Here is a 14,183-nt window from a genome sequence, read left to right on the forward strand (position 1 = left end):
TGGTTGTTTTCTATAAGGTGCTGGGCAAAATTGGATGACATATTTCCGTTTTTAAAACAAGCGTAATTTTCCTTGACACGATCACTGAATTTCCTTCCGGTTTGTCCAATGTAGAAGGCAGAGCACTCACAACACAATTGATAAACTCCACTCCTTTCCAATGCGGGAATTTTGTCCTTGCAGTTTGATAAAAGGTTCCCTAAGTTGGCTCTATTATAGAAGGCAGGTTTAAAATTGTTTCCTGCAAGGGATCTGGTGACTTTACGGGAAATATTCCCCAGGAAGAGAATTCTTCTCCACTTCGAAACGTCTTCCTTGGGGATGGATCCGAATATTGATTTGACGGCTATTTTCTCTAGTTTTTTCCGATACAAGTTATCGACTAATTGGGAGCAGAAACCGTTGTTTTCAGCTATTGTTTTAATGATTTTAAGTTCGTTTTGGGTAAATGTCATCCAATTTTGCCCAGCACCTTATAGAAAACAACCACTCCAGTGACTTTGTCCCCAAAATTCTGCATGTAGAGAAAAAAGGCTTAAGATTAGATGCCTTGGAACGGTTGGAAATTTCAAAGAATTGTCACCTTAAGGGTATTCTACTTAATGACCTAACTTATTCCTCCCGTTCCCCCCTCCTGGACCTCCCTCTGTTCCTCAGCCCCTCTCCCCCCCTGAAGCAGTACCCAACCGTAATCTCCCACCCCGACGCCATACACAACCGTCTTCTCCCCCTCCCCCCAAACTTACACACCATTTCCCTTTCTCTTTCCCCTCCTCCCTCTTCTCAAACACCTCCCCTCTCCAGTTCTTTATCCACTATATAAAGCCCTGTGTCTTCTGTTCTTTACCTGATGATGACTTTGTAAGTCGAAACCTAGGTCGTGTTAATAAAATATATGTGGAACAACCAAGTATTTCTTTCTTTTCCGATTATGAATATAGCCTCATACAACAAACAGTGAATGGGCAACACTATAAGGTCATGACAAGCCACCAAGCGGAAGAGACCACTAATGTAGGAAACAAGTCTTGGTGCATTCATCATGACAATTCACCAGGGCACACATAAATGATTGTTACTGATCATTTGGCCGCACAGCACACCAGTGATCCCCCAGCCACCCTTCTCTCTGGTTCTTTCTGGCTTCAGTGGACTTTTCCCCATTTCATTAGTTGACATTCACCTTGAGAGGATGCTGATTTGAAACTTGGGCCCAGCAAGTCAAAAGATTCATGATTCAAGTCCTGGTCAAGCAAATATTTTTATACTTGTGATCTTCTTGATTCTGCCTTCCTCACCTCTCCTGTGTTGGTCCTCTATGTGTCTTCCTGTCACTTTTCCTTAGATTTATTTCCACGTGAATGAATATTTATTTGCCATTTGGTGGGTTTTCATGCTTGGAAAAAAATGTATTTATGTATATATATATGTGTATATATATGTAAATATATATGTATATATATATATATATATATATATATATATATATATATATGTGTATATATATATGTATATATATATGTATATATATATATATATATATATATATATATATATGTATATATATATATATATATATATATATATATATATATATATATATATATGTGTATATATATGTATATATATATGTATATATATATATGTGTGTACATATATATATATATGTATATATATATGTATATATATATGTATATATATATGTATATATATATATATATATATATATGTATATATATATATATATATATATATATATATATATATGTGAGTGGCGATAGTCCAGGGGGTAGAGTGTTGGACTGCTGACCGAAGGGGCCCGGGTATGATTCCCAGGCAAGGCACTCTGGGCACCTGCAGCTCCACCCAAGCTATGTGATTTTTCGGGTACCAGGTCTTCCTGGGAAACCATAAACAGCTCAGGGAAAGGAACTGGCCCTCCTACCCTGATGTGTGAATTTCACATGCCGTATAGGGCTTAGTACTGGGTGAACTCTACCATCACCTAACAAACCGACCTTCGGGTTGATAACTGTGTTTATGACTTATGGCTTATATATATATATAGGTTGGTTTGGTAGGGTATATATATATATATATATATATATATATATATATATATATATATATATATATATATATAAAATATCTTCGAAATGGAACGCTCATCGGCGACACACAAATATATAAAAACACAGATGTAGATTTTTAGAATATAGAGACACAAAGAAAGGACACAATTTGTTATTTTACGCTTCGACAGCACGGCTGTCGTCTTCAGAATCAATCATTCTGAAGACGACAGCCGTGCTGTCGAAACGTAAAATAACAAATTGTGAGTGTCCTTTCTTTGTGTCTCTATATTCTAAAAATCTACATCTGTGTTTTTATATATATATATATATATATATATATATATATATATATATATATATATATATATATATATATATATATCAACCATCTAGCCATTTTAACATAACAGACATTTCCGTGGCTGTTTTCTTTGCATCTCTGGCCCTCCAGCACCTTTAATTGTTCTTAAGAAAGAGTGAGGCATGGGGTGTGTGCGTGCGTGCGCGCGCACGCGATGATATCTACGGCGGAAATCGCGGTGGAGAAAGGGGCGCGACTGGAATCGGTGAGGAGGAAAGGTGGCGGGGGAGGCTGATCCTTGTCTTAAAAAGTGTGCGGAGTCCCGTGCGTGATCGCCGCGTCCTCCATGCCTACGCGCGAGGCACACACTCAGGAAGTGTCCATTGCCAAGAAGATACGGCGAGGCAGCGACCTCCTCCGTCTTCTCGCTTCGAGAACTCTTGGCAATTGACGCTCGCAGCGCACACCAATTCTTTGCTGACAATGAAGGGTTTAAATGCACACATACGTGTACATCTGTGGCACGCCATTTCAAGAGTGCAGCCTTGCCCGCGGCTTCCTTGAGCTGATTTTGCTCATTGGGCTGCTTTCCATATCATTCACTTCATCGGACGAGATGCCTGGGACGCGGCCAAGTTCCGAAGTTCGTCCACGCGCCGACGGTTCTCCCGCGAAAAGGAGGACAGGGCAGTCGTCGGTTTCAGTTTTAATTTTGCAGTTCCCTAAACGTGGGAGTTTGTCAGAGGGGTTAAAGAAACGGCCAACCAACAGGCATCATATGTATCTTCTAAGCATTACCAATGTTTAGTAAACTCTTTTACCACCGACGATTTAAGAAGTTAATACAATTTTATGATCCGCAATGCAAATTAGATATATCATTTGCGGATAAAGTAGAATTTATAAATCTGTGCCTTCAGCAGATAAAAAACGCGAAACTCTTTCTGGCAGAGGCATCTGTGAGCAATGATCGTCTCTGACACCTCATTTCCTATTCGCTATTAAATGCCTTTAATTGTTAACCTCCGAGCATTTTCAGTCGCCAAGAATTTCTAAACATCCCACGCGTTAGTTACGAAAATGACAGTTTTTTTTTCAATGTGCACACAAGCGCAAAATGACTCCAAATTACTACATCGCCAAAGGCAGCCGACTGCAATGGTATGTGGGCGAAGCACAGGGGAGCTCACGTGCGCGCTCTACCGGCGGCGTGGTCGGGTGAGTCGATCAGCAGCCGCCGAAGCCGGAACTAGACTAAGCGGGCCGTTCCTGGCAACGGGAGAGGCGAGACTTCCGCATCACACGAAATCCTCGCAAAAGCGCAAGCGACAACGGCAAAAAAAGACATACAAGGTGGCGAGCTACAATTCAAATTTTAAATGTTATAAGGATGTCGAGAACTTGGAAAATACAAAAAAGCGTGAGATGAATAACGGATATATAGATACAGGTATTTTAGGTCTGCGCGAGGTGAGATGCAAGGATTGCGGGGATAATTGGGGCGATGGTTATAAACATATGCAGCGAATAGGTTGAGTGCCGACAAAGTGTGCCAATATTATTGAAAACAAAGGTAGGGAGAAGCGTAGTAGGCGTAGAGCAGTTGAGTGATAGAATGATAGCGTAAGTAAACGGTGAACCGACGAATTGGATATTATGAGGGTAAAAAATTGGATATTATTCAGACATACGTGACAAGTAATCCTAGGGAGGAAGAAATAGGGTGTACTTATACGATCAATCAAGAGGAAATAACTGCGTGTACTCGGGAACAAACATCTGATAGTTAAAGAGGGAAACGAACGCATTGTGTGCGAAATGATGGATGGAAAGCACAGCGTGTTTCATTCGCACAATTTCCCAAGAGCGGATTCAGATGATAATGTACGAGTACAATGAAATATAACGTCGGATTAAAGAGGATAAAACAGGTAAGGTACGGACGAAGAAATAAAAAAATTAGCATTCATTGATACGAAAAATAAAGTAGTACCAGAAGCAGCCGAACAAATTTACGATTGATGGCAGGGAGATGGGGACAGCAGGAGAAAAATATGAACATAAAAAAGGCATTTCGAAAGCCGCGAAAGAAACTACAGGTACGGTTAATAATAAAAAGGGCTAGGGAAGCATAAACTGATTAGTAAGATAGATGAAAGAAATAAATGGAAGAATGTCAGTACAGAACTAGATAGAATTAAGTACGTATGAGGAGTTGAATAATATACAGAGGTATGAAACTAATAGGACGAAAGAAGCGTGGTGGAGGACGCAGTACGAGGACGTGGAAAGTTTGCAGAGGAAGGGTGAAATTGGTGGGTTGTGCAGGATCCGATTTTCAAGAGAGATAAAAAGAATCCATTGAGGATCAATATGACACATATAATATGTCAGTAAGTTTAGCCTAGAGAATACGAGTACAATGGAAGGAAAGGAGACCTATCCGCAACCTCTCGTACATGTCTCAGACTGCTCAGGTGCCAGTGGCGAATGGTGAGTCCGGATGGGAAGTGTTAGCAAGAGAATTAGGGTAGGGTTGTCCATTGTCACCGTTGCTGTTCAAAGTACATGTGGAGGATATGATTAGGGGCATGGGGAGAGCTGGAGATAGGAATGAAAGCCGGCAGGGAATTCGTAAAATCAGTTAGTTTTGCTGATGACTAAGCTTTAGCTTGTCAGTCCGCCCAAGGGTTACAACAATTGCTGAGCTTATTAAAAAGTTAATGTTGTTTGTATGGAATGTGTAATGTTGATTGTATGGAATGAGAATCCGTGTGAACAAAAGAAAGGTTAAGCGGCTTTCCAGAGAGAAAGGCTAAATTTAACGTTAAAAAAGGAGGGTGAAAACTTGGGAGCAGGTGGAACACTTTACGTATCTCGAGAGTGTTTTGGACCAAAATGGTCAAATTAGTAGGGACGTAAGGAGAAGAATGGCGTTAGGCAAAGACACCTTCACAAGAAGGGATTTTATGACAGGGACCTTAATTTAAGAGTTCGAAGAAAATACTAGTCAAAACTTTGATATAGAGCGTAGTTTTGTAGGCAACCGAAATATAGTATATTGTAGCTGGTGTGTGTGTGGAAGAGAGTGATTACCCTCTAGACTACCCTTAACCCTAAATATTTTTCCCTCCGAGACTTGCCCGGTCGGAGAGTGTTATTCTGATCCCTTATCTTTAGTGGGAAAAATGACATCTTAAATCTATCTGTTCTACACTTAATCTCTCTATTTTCATTTTAATAATCTCTCTTGCCAATGCACGATGGGGGCAATAACACATTTTCAACATCATTGCTGAAGAGACATCATTCCAATTTATGCAGGAGATTAAACATGTGATTTAGCCTTCCTTCCGTGAGTGATTCCCAGCCTAGCTTTTCTAATATTTTTTTGAAAAGAGTTTGATGCTCAATTCAAAACCCTGAATCCAAAAGTATCTATTTACGCACATTTTACAGACCGCCAGACGACAGAGTTATTCAATACTAGAACTAGACAAGCAAATCCTATGCTTCTCATCTCAAAACAACAATGGAGGCATAATAATCGGTGGAGATTTCAATGCCCGGTCATTGATTGGAGCGCACACAGCTTTAAAGCATGGAGTAAAGACAAAGACGTCTGCGAGTCGCTATTTCAATCATTGACCTTGAACTCTATGCATAAATTTGTCATTTCACCAACTAGGGACGTAAATATTTTTCACTTGTTAGCAAAGAATGTACCCGAAAAGGTCTTAAATATAGAAACTACTTAAGGCATTAGCGATCACACACCAGTAAATCTACGTTTTTCTTACACGGGGTCATAAATTAGGACAAAAGGATCGATATCTCCAGCGACAAAAGGAATTGGATCACTAATAGTTTTAAGATATCTACGGCCAATGCCGAGAAGAAATTTGAGAGGGCGTTAAGGAAATTCCATTGAAAAAGATAAGCTGAAATTTAAAACGAGAATTCACAAGCATTTTGGTCGTAAGTCAGAGAGGTTCAGGGAAATAAGTCTACAGTAAATTCACTCAAAAATGACAAAGGCGAATGATTAACCAGCAGTTTGGAGAATACCAACTTTTTAAATTCTATCTTTCAAAGTTCATCCCTTATCGTTTAAGACGTAACATTATCCGACCACACAAGGGGGAAGAGTGTGTTTTAATTTTTTATCCTTAGTAGCCTAGTGTGTTGTCTTTATCCCACCATCTCCATTTACGTATCCACATCTCCTGCAGTTATTGTCCTCCTTGTTAACTACATCTCCTTTCGTATGCGTAGAGAAGTGTGTCTCACTTCGATAGCGTAGTTTTAAGTACCCGTAGTCATCATGATCTTACTCATTTGACTCATTTTACAGAAATATATAGGAACTAAAAATCAAGAAAAACTTTAATTTTTGATGTTGCAGGCCTGAGATGTAATCAACCCCTACCAAATACCCTAGCGGTGGCTCGAAGGGTATCATGTTGGATATAATAGAACCAACGGTCCACTTTCTACCGTCTAATACTGAAGAAACATACCATTTCCTCCACCCACTCCACTACATATCTCCCCCTCAGAACAACTGAACCATCACGGTCAAAATACACTCCCCGCCCCTTTATACCTCAATCCCCACGCTGATGGCCTCTTCGTCATTTTCTATCAAAACTATATCCATTCCACACAATGCCAGAATTGAGTTTCTTCTGAATCTCTCTCACCTCATCCTAACCCAAAACTCCTCCTTCCATTATGAACACTAACTTCAGATCAAAGGTTAGGCAAGAATAAGTTAATCACCCCTTCATAGTAAAACGTCCACCTTAAGAATGAGGGGGCTACCCCCAAAAGCCGCCCTCCTGTCTTATGTACGGATTCCTGCTCAGGCCACAGGGCATGGATTTCCTCAAAACATAGATTTCCTTCATCTTCCTTCACCTACGCTGCCTCTTCCTCGGAAAGCACTTCAGACGTCAATACCGTCTCACCAATTGGAAATTCCACACCTCTGTCAACACGAAGCCCACCAATAACCAACAGTAGCTCGCCTATCTCAGCTGCCACACACCGCACGCCAAACGCTCTCTTCAAAATTCATTCCGGTCACCGAATCTGGTAATATCCCAACTCCCTCGCTCTATTTCTCGACAATCCACCCAACTACTCTTTCCTTAACCTCGGATGCCAAGGTGCCCTTCAAATGAAAAAATCCTCCAACATTTCTACGTACTCAAACTTTCCCAAAATAATAACCTGCCCGACTCTCCTTCTAAAACTCCGTAACTTCCCGACAATTCAGTCCCTAAAATATATCATCAAATCCCGCCTTTTGAAAATCCTGAATTATGAAAAACCACTGAACTAACATCCCACTTAAATATTCACCCGTCACTTTAAACCAATCCACCTATCTCTCTGACATATGCACCGAAACCCTTATATAAAAACTCCGCCACCTAAAATCCACATCGGCACCTTAACAATCGACCGAAATGTAAAACATGTCCCTTCACCACCACTCCTTCCCAACTCTCTACCATCCCACGGTGCTCCCTCATGCTCATCCCGCGACACCATTTACCCACCACCTCAACTGCAAGCCCCGCCCCTCCATCTTGGTCCAGTAGTACACCCTAATCATCCGAATAAACCATCACCGCGACTCTTGCAACCCTTCCTCCTAACCACTCCCTACAAGTTCCCAAAAAAGCCTTCCCCAAACATGTCTTCTTCAATGACTAACATTGGGTCGATTATTGCTTCCCCTCCCCCCTCAGACACACCGCTAAAGCTCAAAATACTCGAGGCTACAGCATTTGGCTCCTGGGAGCCTGCTCGGACTCGGGTCTAAACGTTGGCCACTAAGGGGTTCACCCTCCCTCCTCCTCTTCCTCGACCACCACTCCTGCCGATCGCCCCCGTAAACACCCCTCTCTCCTCCTGCCCGTAGAGTCCTCATGTTCCCTCCTTCTGTAGACAAAGGCGGTCGTGGCACCGAAGTGGTATTACACATGATTGGGCCTTTTTGTGTTTCCAAGAGTTACCATGCATGGTGCCATGTAATGCAGCGCTAGTGAGTACGGCAGGGGTTGATTACACAACGGACTACTCGCGATTGTGAGAGTTCTAAGCCATATCCACTCCTGCGACTAATCTTATACATATTTTTCTCTTCTCAGAGATCGTAAATTACAAGAAATAATTGCGGGTGTTCCTGGAAGAAAGAATTTCATAATGATGGGGGTTTTGAATGCGATGGTAGGCGAAGATAGTAGCGGTGAAGAGGACTACGGTCTAGGAGCAAATAATTATCGCAGGGAGAAAGCAATCGAATTCTGCAGGAGCTTAGTCATAACATGGACACTTGCTTTAGAGACAGCAGGCGCAGCTATGCATGGAAAATGCCTCGGACTCTGAAAGGCATCAGTTAGATTACAAGTTAGACTACTACTTGTATATTATAACAGGGCACATATATAGGAATAGAGAAATTAACTCGCAGTTAACCTGAAGCGGACGTAGATCATAATTTAGAACGTATGCAGTGTAACGTCAAACTAATATCAAAATTAATGAAGGATAAAACAGGGAAAATGGACGAAGAAATGGTAAGTTGCATTCATCGGTATGAAAAGTAATTATCGGTATGGGAAGTAGAAAAAATTAAGAACTGAGCCAGGGAGATGGGGACAGCAGAAGAAAAATAGGAGCATCAAAAGGCGACATTGAAAGTCGCAAACGAAACTATTGCAACAGTAAATAGGAAAAGGGCAAGGAAAGCATGGATTACAGACGACACGATCAGAAAGAAATACGAGAAAAGTAAAGAATAAAAACACAGAGGTGGGTAGAAGAAAGTGCGAAGAGTTGAATAATTAACTATGATGGGAAACTAATAGGGCGAAATAAAATTACAATAAACTATTTCGAAGGATAAAAATCATTCACCTTGACCGGGATTCGAACCCGGATCCCTCGATGTCTTCATTTTTTAATTTCTTGGAACTTTTCAAAGGTTAAACACCCCAGTGGTTAGTTGGCATCAACCTCGCGGGCTGTGGCGCATCGCGCACGACTACGAACGCCTGTGAAATTGTATGTACAGTATTTCGCCACAACATATAGTTCTTTTAAAACCCCCAAAATTTCGAAGTTCAAAAGGACGCCTCGATAGCTTAACTGGCTAAAGCAATCGGCAAGATGTCGAGGGATTCGGGTTCGAATCCCGGACAAGGCGAATGATTTTTACACTCTGAAATTGTTGCTTTGTAATGCACACTTAGCGGATGACTCCGTTTACGTCACTGTCGCGGCATCTCCCGCTGTTTCTTGGAATTCGTCGAAAGAAAATTGTAGGAAGGGACAGTGCGAGGATGTGGAATGTTTATAGAGTAAGGGTGAATTGGGAGCAGTGTATAGAAAGGTCTATCAGGGAAAATACGTGAAAAAAATCTAAGATAACTCATGAAAATTATTAATTCAACCAGAAAAGGTTAATAAGAGATGAAAGGAATATGCAGAGGAACAATATACAATGACGACATTAGGCCTATAAAGAGAACATGACGTAGATGATGACAGCATAGGTCCAGACGGGTAGATAGAAAATCAAAAAATTGAAATCAAATAATGCCGAGGGGAAATGCGTAGAGCATCTCCGCGGAACTACTTCAGTGTTTAGCAAAACGCAGATGGAAGAGTTTTCATGGATTAATTAATGTTGTTTTCCTTTTAAACACACATAGTACGTATGTCAGTCTGCTCAAGTACGCGTGCCGAATGGCGGCGAGTCAGGAGGGGCAGTGTTAGGAAAAGGATTTGGGCAGAGACGCCCATTATCACCCGTGCTTTTCAACTTGTACGCGGAGGACACGGGAAAAGGGGCATGGGGAGAACTGGAAATGCAAAGTTGGAAGGGAATTCATAAAATGAGTGAGATTTGTGGATGATCAAGCTAAGTAGCCATTTAGCCAAGGAGATACAATCATTGCCGATCGCATTAAAATTAATCCGATAGGCAATGGATGAATATCAACGTAAGCAATTCACATGCATTGGGTTGAACATTATTATAAACACAACGAAGGTTACGAGGCCTTCGAGGAGGAGAACGGATAATTTAAACATTACGTGGGTCTTTCTTCAAGTCCTTAACAAGATGAAATTTAGTGATAATTATACGTGTGATAAGAAAATGTTAACATTTCGTTCAATTAAATCCCATGGAAGAGAAATTGAAGACTGCAGGGAAAAAGAATGGAAAAATGGAAACTGCTGAATCAAACAAACGTCTTAAAAGTTCGCTGAATGCAAATATAAAATGAACGTACCTACGGTCGTGAAGCAATGAAAACGAGATAGCCGAGACCGTGAACTTGATTGGCACTCGGCAGTAAAGGGGGTGGGGGGAATAAAACAAAGTTACAATTAAGGGGAAGGATAGGGAACACACACTTGGTCACTTGGGTGTGTTTCAGGAACAGTGACCCGCGGTGATCGACTGGTCACTGGCTTAGAAACCCTGAGTGTGCGCGTGAATGCGATTCATGAGAGCGCTGTTATTCCTTAACACACCCTAGTGATCGAGTGGCTGTAAGTTCGTTTTAATTTTTTTAATTATTTATTTTGCCTTTTTGGTACGTGATTAAGGTATACGCGGGTCAATGTTTCTTAAACACACCCAAGTGACTGTACTGTAGGGTTATAGATAGCAAAAATTCCACTTGCCACCCTCAGCGTCTAAAAAATAATTAGTTGTATTTAAAAGCATGCTCTTCCACTAACCTTATGTGTTTTGCTGTAATAACCCATTCTTTCCGAATGACCTCATTTGTGTTCTGTTCATCTGTTTTTAAGTTTCCCTTTCAATCCCTCGTCCCTCTCCGCGGGGGCAAATTCCTGCTACCTGCAACGTTGGGTCGCATTCCCTGCCTTTTAGAGACTCTTTGGGGGTAGAGTGTTTCGTGGTGCATTTTCATGTGGTGTTTCAATTTCTTGCTTGTTGTGTCCTGGCTTCCGTGTTGTAGGATGGCTTTCGTGCTGCATCATGGGGTGCAGTTTTTTAGTTGTTTTGCGGTATATGTGTTTGCATGAGTATTGGATGAAGGGATTTTTGCATGAGTATGTGCGCTGCTGTGGGTGTAATTTTCCGTGTTGTTTTTTTTGCATGTGGTATTTTTCCTTTTTACGGTTGGTGACCTAACACCCCCCGCCACACGCCCTTGCGGCGGCTTGCGGGGTATTATGTAGATGTAGAAGTGACCTAGTGCGTCTTCCCTGTTCTTCCCATTACTTGTCACTTTGTTTTATTCCCCCCACCCCCTTTACTACCGAGTGCCAATCAAGTTCACGCTCTTTCGCAAAGGCCGCCGATTCCAAATATTTTACAAAAGTGCGCAACCATTGCACTAAGTAGAGAAATGAGTTAAGCAAGTGGAAACAGATTCTTCCCTATCTGACCGACAGGAGAAAGACAAAATTACTGAAGGCCATCGAGGGCATCAGATTGCTTGTTTATATCTTTCTAAGTTGCAGTTTTTTTTCATAGATATCCAATTAGACAAGACATGCGTTGCCCTCGCTTTCATTTCTTTTATTTTCGTCGCTGTCCCGCGCAGTTCAGCCTTCATTCGTTTCTCCCCTTTCATAGAGAAACGCTTTCTCTCTCTTGCCTCCCGTTCCCCTATTATCATTATTTTCCCATCATTGTTATTCGTTTCATCCTCCATTCACGAGGACCTATCAAGGCCCTTCGAAATATCTGTCGAGACAAATTGGAGAGGCGGATGGAAAGTAGTGCATAAGCTCCACTTGCGCGAGGAGGGGAATTGGCTGCACTATCACTACATACACGACGTTTTAAGAAGAGCAAGCTCCGAGTGATGAATGGAGAGTGAGACGGGCGGGCGTGTTTCGCATCGCGGCCGAAAGAGGACGTCATCAGGGGGTGGGGAAAGGGAGATGCGTGTAGAGGGTGGTGGTGGCGAGGCAGAATGTTGCGACGGTTGGCGGATCACCCGAAGGGACATTTACAAACAAGGTTTGAGGAGAGGGGGCTGACCTAAAGGATGGGGAAAAGGTCTCAGAGGATTCTGTCACCTTGCGGATACTAGGAGAGTGGGTAATGCAGAGCTTACAACATTGGTTTAAGAATTGGGAGGGGTGTGTGGGTGTGAAGGAGGTAAGGGATGAACGGAGAAGGGGGGGGTCAGGTGATGGCGCCCCCCCCTTCTCCCTTAGCTCCTTCCCCTCCCCTCCACATATTCTCTATGATGTACCCCGAGGACGACATTCTGAAGATGGTGACCTGGCCGTCGAAATGTCAAACAAATTCGTCAGTGTCCCTTCTTTGTGTTTCTGTGATGAGATAAGCTTGAATCAAATATTACACATGAACATTAATTATTTCTTAGTTATTTAGTGATTGTATTATCCTGCAAGTCACCGCTAGGGTGTGTGGTAGGGGGTGACTACACCGCAGAATAATTTTGAACAGAATATGACCCTACCGCGGTCGGAAAACGTTATCCCTTATCGTTCGTGGAAAAATGACGTCTGAAATCTTTATGTTCTACATTTAATTTCTCTAATTTTATTGACAGTATTTCTCCTACCGTAGTGCGATGGGGATAATGACACATTTTCAATATGAATTGTATGAATTGTGAATTGTATATTGTATAAATGTATTGCGTGTGTAATATCGTATAATATTGGTGTTATAACGGTTTATGTATGTTTTGAATGAACTATACGTGGGTCATACAATTCATGTAATTACTCAGTAAAAAAATGAAAAACATATTATTTTGAGTAGATTTTTCCTATTTTTCGACATAATTTCCGTTTAGCTCGACAAACTTTTCCGATCGTTTCTCTGACTTTTATAAGCCGCCCAAAAAGTACGATTTCCGAAGATCCTCAAAGCAGCAATATGCGTGCGCGCTGACGAGTTCGATGTAATCCGTCTCCCGCCGTGATATTTCTTCAACTTTGGAAATAACAGAAAAGTCACGGGAGCCAAATCTAGTGGATGCCGTGATAATCCGAACTTCAATTCCATTATTTTCGCCATCACAACTGCGTTTCATTGAACTCGACTTTGACCTTGTTCGGTGTTCAGCCTTTTTATATAGAAGATTTTAATCAGCGGAATAAACATATTTTCTTCCATTTTCCAAATAAACGTAAGCCTGTTGATACAACTCTTCAACTACGAATATGAAACCACCACGTGATGGATATAACCAAAACATTAACAGAAGTCTAATGAGAGATGAGGCATACTCAAAGGAAACCTTTCCGGTTACTACGAGCGCCATCTCCTGGATTATTTAAGGACTTATTGAAGGACCCACGTACCAAGGTACAGCGATACATTTACGTGCAAATCCTAACAAAAAACAAGTCCCTCTACAATTTCGCATACTTCCTTCAAGCCGTCCAACATCCCTATCCTGTTCCTTCCCTTTCCTCGCCTGCCTAACATTCTCCCCTCAATTACAGTCTTCAACATCCCACTGCCGGTCAATACCCCCTTCATCCACTTTTCCTGCCTCCATAGGATTGCTCCCAACAAATCTCTCTCTTCGCCCACCATACCAAGTACTTCCTCGTTTGTTTCCTTCTCTGTCCATTTCACCTTCTCCATTCTTCTCCACACCCACATTTCAAAAGCCTCCAATCTACATTTAATCCTGCTTCAGTGACCACGTTTCCGCGCCGTACATAGCTACGCTCCATATCAAAGTTTTTACGAGTCTTTTCTTAACATCCTTACTCAACCTCCCTGTCATCAACTCCTTCCTCCTTGTGGAAGCCTCTTT

Source organism: Hetaerina americana, unplaced genomic scaffold, assembly GCF_022747635.1.
Source record: "Hetaerina americana unplaced genomic scaffold, ioHetAmer1.1.p SCAF_40, whole genome shotgun sequence".
Lineage (NCBI taxonomy): Eukaryota > Metazoa > Arthropoda > Insecta > Odonata > Calopterygidae > Hetaerina > Hetaerina americana.